The sequence below is a fragment of the Anomalospiza imberbis genome, chromosome 8, assembly GCF_031753505.1.
Source record: "Anomalospiza imberbis isolate Cuckoo-Finch-1a 21T00152 chromosome 8, ASM3175350v1, whole genome shotgun sequence".
Taxonomy (NCBI): domain Eukaryota; kingdom Metazoa; phylum Chordata; class Aves; order Passeriformes; family Viduidae; genus Anomalospiza; species Anomalospiza imberbis.
This window is the reverse complement of record NC_089688.1, coordinates 24,117,989-24,124,092: the sequence shown is the minus strand read 5'-3', so window position 1 is coordinate 24,124,092 and position 6,104 is coordinate 24,117,989. Positions and strand designations below refer to the sequence as shown.

Genomic DNA, 6,104 nt, shown 5'->3' with positions numbered 1-6,104 from the left:
ACAACAGAGCTGGGGGCAGTTGGCTGGGGGTGGCAGCCTGCAGGCTACATGAGAGATTGCATGGCAGGAGAGGGACACAGTGGATTCCCAGCCTTGCACCATCCCAACCAAACAAAAGCACCCAACTCAAGCCTCTGAGTTTACTGTGAGGCAAACACATAACAGCTGCATGCTCACCCCCAAGAGCTGCGCACTGTGCTGCCTCTCTGAGGCTGCAGCAGATGAAGGTTCAAACCCTGCCATAATGCTTGGTGGAGCTGCTGGCCCCTTAATACACAGGAATCCTGCACGTGTTGGGAGAAGACAACCTTGAGTGCTGTGGTGCCTTCACGTGGACAAGAATTACTGAAGAGTCATCAGATTTTCAGCAGCACCTGCTAGAGGACAAAGATTCATCACATTTCAATTTTCTGCTTAATGTCACCCCCAGCCCTCAGAAATTAGTCTTCAATGTTTACAGCCCTATAACAACCCTTTTTAAAAGGCTTCTTCATTTTCTGGTCTTTTTGTGTCACATACCTAATCAAATGTGGTAAATTTATACTATAGTCCCTCCATTCTCTCCCTCCTTGAGATTATTTTCAAATGAATTTTTTCCAGCATCTGCTCCTTCCTGTTTCTGTACCCCTGCTGTAAATGGGATTTTTCTTCTTGACATCAAAAGAAAGAAAATAGGGCTTCCTAAGATAGTTTTCTGGCTGATTACAGAAGCTGTGCAGTAGTCATGAGCAATAGATAAGTAGCTTTAACACATCATAGTTTTGCTTCTTTGGGCTGTAGAACAACATAAATATGTTAATGCACCTGCTCTGTGCCCTGCAGAGCTCCGGAGCAGCCTCTACTCTCGGCTGCAAAGGCAAGCACACACCTCAGTGGAAAGGGCTCCAGCTCTGCCCCCACACCTGCAGCTGTGCACAGGCACCAGCACAACAGCCTCACAACTCCCCTAATGTGCCCTGGGCCACTGCTAAACCACGTGGGGCCAACATGGGAGGTGGTGACAGCTAGAGATGTCCCTCAGGGGCTGATGCGGCCATTGGGTGGGGAAGTAACACAGCCCAGGTCCTCTGAAGGATTGGCCATGAAGAAAAATGAAGAATAGTCTTTGGCTGTCTATTTCAGCCACAGGTCCCATCCAGACCATACCTGAACTAACCCACTCACTGATTTCTTTTTTCTACAAAAAGAAAACAAAACAAAACATTAAAAAACCCTCTGGTGCTCCCATGTGTTCATATTTAGGTAACAAACAAGCAAGAAGCTGGAAAAACCCAGTCAAGTAAAAAACTTTTGCAAGGGGGTTCAGACAGGCAGTACTTAGAGAACAATTTCCTGAACACAAACTCTCTTCACTGGCTGTCAGCACAGAGACACTCAGTTTTATGCATTGCAAAAGTACAGTCTGTAGCAAATTACAGTCCTGGTCAAAGGAGCAGAGATAGAAGGAAGAATGAAGAGACACCCAGGAGGATGGAAAGGCACAGAGGTTCAGTGAAAGCAGAGCCCTGGACTGATTTTGGCAGGTTCAAATATCTGCTTAGAATATTTCATATGATAAAATTTTATATATATATATATATGTATGTATGTATGTGTGTGTGCGTGTGTTTGGAGATCTGTATTTCTTTCCTACATGCCTATTACAGAATTGTCATAAAATAAAACATTTCTCAATAAGTAATTCTTCTGCAGAATAATTTGGTTATGTACACAAGTCATCTACTAAACTACAGTTGCATCTAGACTTCCATTTCTGAGCTAGTTCATAAGATTTTCATGTAGTAGCACAATTTTGCTTGTATTCCTGAGACTGCAGGCAAATGTTTAAATATTTTACAAATAGAAAACCATTTTAAATGAATTTTTTAAGCCAAGATGTAACGTCTCTATTCCTATTTGATTTGAGATGTCTCATACATTTAAAGAATGCCCCAGCTGGGACTTGAACTGAGAAACCAATGGCTCTACAGTTTGTACAGGTACAGACTGATTCTGCATTGAATGCATGGGATGACTTTTAAACTTCTGGTTAAACTCAAGACACTAAATTATAAACATAATTCAATTTTATATTCCCTTACTATTTGCTTTCCAGCTTCCCAAAATTCTCAGTATATCCTGAGACAAACCTGAGCACTTCATTGGTGGAAACCATATTTGAATGAGAACTGGAGTCTTCATGCAGTGCCTGAAAGGAAGGAGCCAGCTAGAAGACATTAAACTCTTTTCTGTATAGATTTTTCATCCATGTCCTTTACCTGATGAATGGCTGCACAAGTCTGAATTAGGAGTTTCCTTGAAAACACAATCCAAAACTAACAAATTGACAGGTAGTTATAGAATGAAAAATATACCCTAGAAAATGGATCGAGTTGAAGTTCCTCAAACTGCACAAGGCAATAAAGCAGGAGTAGAACTGCTAAGTCAGGTCAAGCTCCACATAATGTTTGAAATAACCCAGGCAGAAACTTCTTAGAGATTGCTGAAGTAGACAAAAAGGAAGTCTTTGAGATTTAGAGTCTTCAACTCTTACATTTTCTACTCTTTCCTCAGCTCCTTGCCAGAAAGAATCGCCCCTAAAGAAGATGCTGTCCTCATTCTGAAGCTCTTTGAGCACATTCAATTTTTGAATGGACACAGAATTTTAGCAGAGACCTTGAGGTCTTCTGTGTTTTCTAGTACTTTGCCATACAAATAAATTGGGTATTTAATACCAGAAGTCTATGACAATGAACCGGACTCTGTGGATGCGTGGTGGGAAGGAAGAGTGGATCTTTCATCATCCTTGAGGAGCACAAGAGGAGGGTGTTTCTGCCCCTTTATTTCTGGTCTCTGAGAACCCTCCTGGAGCACTGTGTCCAGCTCTGGAGCACTCAGCACAGACATGTTGGAACAAGTCCAGAGAAGGACCACAAAAATGATCAGAGGGCTGGAGCATCTCCCTTGTGAAGACACAGAGCTGCAACTGTTCAGCCTGCAGAAGAGAAGGTTATAAGGTCATTTCTAACACAAACATTTCTGTGACTCTATGAGAAGTTAGCACTAAGATTCAAAATACTATGAACAAAAAGAAAAGGATACACAAGTCTGTCAGCCTGCTACAGAATTCTCCTCTGCTGTCCAAAACATTTTTATTTTCAAGAACCAACTTTCACAGAATAATTTATGTTCTTTGTTTCTTATGTGCTTCCTTGCAAACATTGAAATCAATCATGTCTAGAAACAATCAGACTCAAATAGGAGAGGATTATGCAACAGCATGCCATTAGTGAGTCAATATTGTCTGACCAGGCCATGTGCTTGTCAAGGTCACATGGATTTCTTTAATGACCTTCCTGGCAGATCCATCCATGCTGCAGTGGTTACAGGTGCACACCCACCTCATTGCTTGCCAATCTGCAGGATGCTTTTTCATCCCAAGTTTCTACTCTTTATCTAAAGTACCAATGCCCTCCATGTGTTGTGCCCAACTCCACCAAAATCCACTGCTACAGTGTCTCCTGCTTCCACTGGCTGGACACATTCAGCTGCTGAGATATCCCATTAAATCCTCTGTTCAGAAAGCATCAGGGGCTACATGTGCTTAGCACACTAAAACCACATCATTCTTTATGGGAAACTGAAAACTATCAAATCTCCAGGGTATAATCATAAAAAATTCATCTTTGGCCATCGAGCATTGGTCCTTATCATCAATTGAGTACACACCAGGAAGTGTAATAGGAATAACATAACAGAATTGTTCACTACTGTGACTGCCATCTTTTACTTTTAAGCAGGGAATTGTTAAAACTTGTCTTCCTCATCTTTTATAGCATGACATTATGAGGTGCATTGAAGAAAAACAGTTCAGAATATAATTAGATATCAAGGGCAACAAGCAGAAAGTTCTATATTTATTACCAGATGTTAGAGAAAAGTTGCAATACAAGCATGTAGCCTGGCAGCAAAGACCAGTCCCAGCAAGAGTTGGGAATAAGAGCCAATTCACACAGGAATGTTATGTCCCAGGCTGAAGAGTGGTGTCAGATATTCCAGCAGTTTCTTTACCAAATAGAGCCACAGAGCCAAATCAGGGTGCAACATGAGTGAGAATGTTATTTCTAGGCAGAGTACAGACTGGTGGCAGGCAGAAGAACTCCATGTGCCAAGCAAAACCAGTTAGCCAACTGTCTCTGCTCTTTGAGTGTGAACATGTTGCTTTTCTTCTGCTTGGATTTTTTTTTTTCTTATTTTTTTTTAATTTTTATTGAATTCTGTCCCTAACCCTAGGGCAAAGCAGCCAATTCTCAGTGCTGCTAATAAAACAACTCCCATTAAACACAACATTTAGTAAAGAAAAAAAGCAGTCACAAAGGTAAAACCAGAAAAAATTGGCTGGGGGAGAAATCTGCAATAGGAAATTTTGAGCAATCAGAGAACAAAAATCTGGCTGCTTCTCCTGCAAGATAAAAACATGTGAGGAAAGTGATGAGTTAGTTCCCCTGGTTAACACCTGATTAACAGATGTGCCACTACAAAGCAATGATGAAACAATTGAGTCTCCTCATTAAAATAGCACAGATGAGGAGAAAAAAAATCTTTGAAAATGATGAGTAGTTAACACAAGCTTAACTCATTTCCCAACTGGGAAAATAGGGAATGGAAAAATACTGAGAATTTGGAGGAAGAGTTCTCAGAAGAAGATAAGTGTGAAGTCCCTTCCTTCTCCGACACAAGAACCCCAAGAACTAAACACAGACTTTTTTTTTCAACAACTGTTCAAAACCCATGAGTTGATTATGTGCACAGCCTGTTCCATCTTGAGTGCCAGCTGTAAAGTAAACATATAGGTATTCATTAAATTCCCATAATGACATCTGGTGCTGAAGCCTATCAGGGCCAATTTTTTGGTAGATGCTGGTTCTCACTTTCATTAGATCCACCAAACATAGGGAGCAGTCTATAAATAGCACCAACACCAGGGCTCTTGCCATGTACCCAGTGCCTCAGTTGAATTAGCAAACGCCTTAGACCAGAACAAAGGCATGTCTTTAAGGGAAGGGAGCAATGATGCGAGTAATGCAAGTAACACATTTCCACTAGGTCAGTTCCATCTCCTAGCTTTCCACCATTTCAAGCAATACTGATTTCAATAGCAAAGTCCATACTGTCTGGTGCATTACTATGAGGGTAAAAGGTCCAACAGTCCAGTTAGGACCCCTCTGGCAGAGAAGGAACCTCTCAATCAATCAGTATTGAGAGCTCACCTTTTTTTTTAACTCTCAAGTTATAGCAGTGCTGCAACGTATTTTGCTTTTAGCAAAGTGAACTGAGTTTGAGTGCTTAATTCAAAGTAAACCAGTAAAATCATACAGACAAATCTGCTCCCACATACGTCTCCTGGGACAACAGCCAGGGTTGACTTTCATGTCATCCCAGCAAGCACAACCCTTGAGGAATTCAGTTTAATTTATTCTAACACCTCTGCAGAAAATGCATTGCAGCAACCCAAACATCAAGCAAAGGCAGCTACAGTAAACCTCAATATCTCCACTCTCAGTGCACAGCCCAATATCCATATATCTGGAGAAGAAAATTTCCTATTTCTGAAAGTAATCTCTGCAGCAAATCTTACTCCAGGCAGTACAGTTTAATGGTATTAATTCACAGATCTATATGCCCTCTGACATGTTCATTACAATTTGGAAATCCCTTCAGGAGTGCCTGCCCCTTCCACTCATCCTTTTTTTTTTTTTTTTTTAATTAACTGGTTATTTTCAAACCAGTTTCATGATCCAGGGGAGGATTCAGAGACATGAACTTCCTCAAAAGAGTTTCTGTACAAGTAATTGGCTAGAAAAGATATCTCCCAATTTAATGGGGGCTAATGGCATCTCTTACTGGGAAATGTTTTTCTGTTAGGCATCAGAAAATTCAGCCCTTTCTCTCCCTCCCAGTCTTACAGATGGAAGAGACAAAAAGAGTCAACAGCCATGCTAGAAAGCAGTCTTCTCATATTCTGATGTTCCTGGTGCAACTTCTTGAAAGACAACTTCTGAGATAGTGACCTCAAAGGTGTAACTTCAGCCTGAAGTTTTGTTACAGAGAGGAATGAGGACACA

General features: G+C 41.0%; 1 long non-coding RNA gene across 2 annotated transcripts in view; it reads right to left on the bottom strand.

Moving 5' to 3' along the window:
• Positions 1 to 202: 202 nt before the first annotated feature.
• The window catches only part of LOC137478272 (uncharacterized), a 29,805-nt gene continuing 23,903 nt past the window's right edge, over positions 203 to 6,104 (bottom strand). The window contains exons 2-3 of one of the 2 annotated variants that reach the window (XR_011001480.1): positions 520 to 774; positions 203 to 316 (exon numbers count right to left, since the gene is read on the bottom strand). This is a non-coding gene — a long non-coding RNA (uncharacterized lncRNA). The remainder of the gene's footprint in view (positions 317 to 519; positions 775 to 6,104) is intronic. The other variant, XR_011001481.1, reaches the window with a different exon arrangement.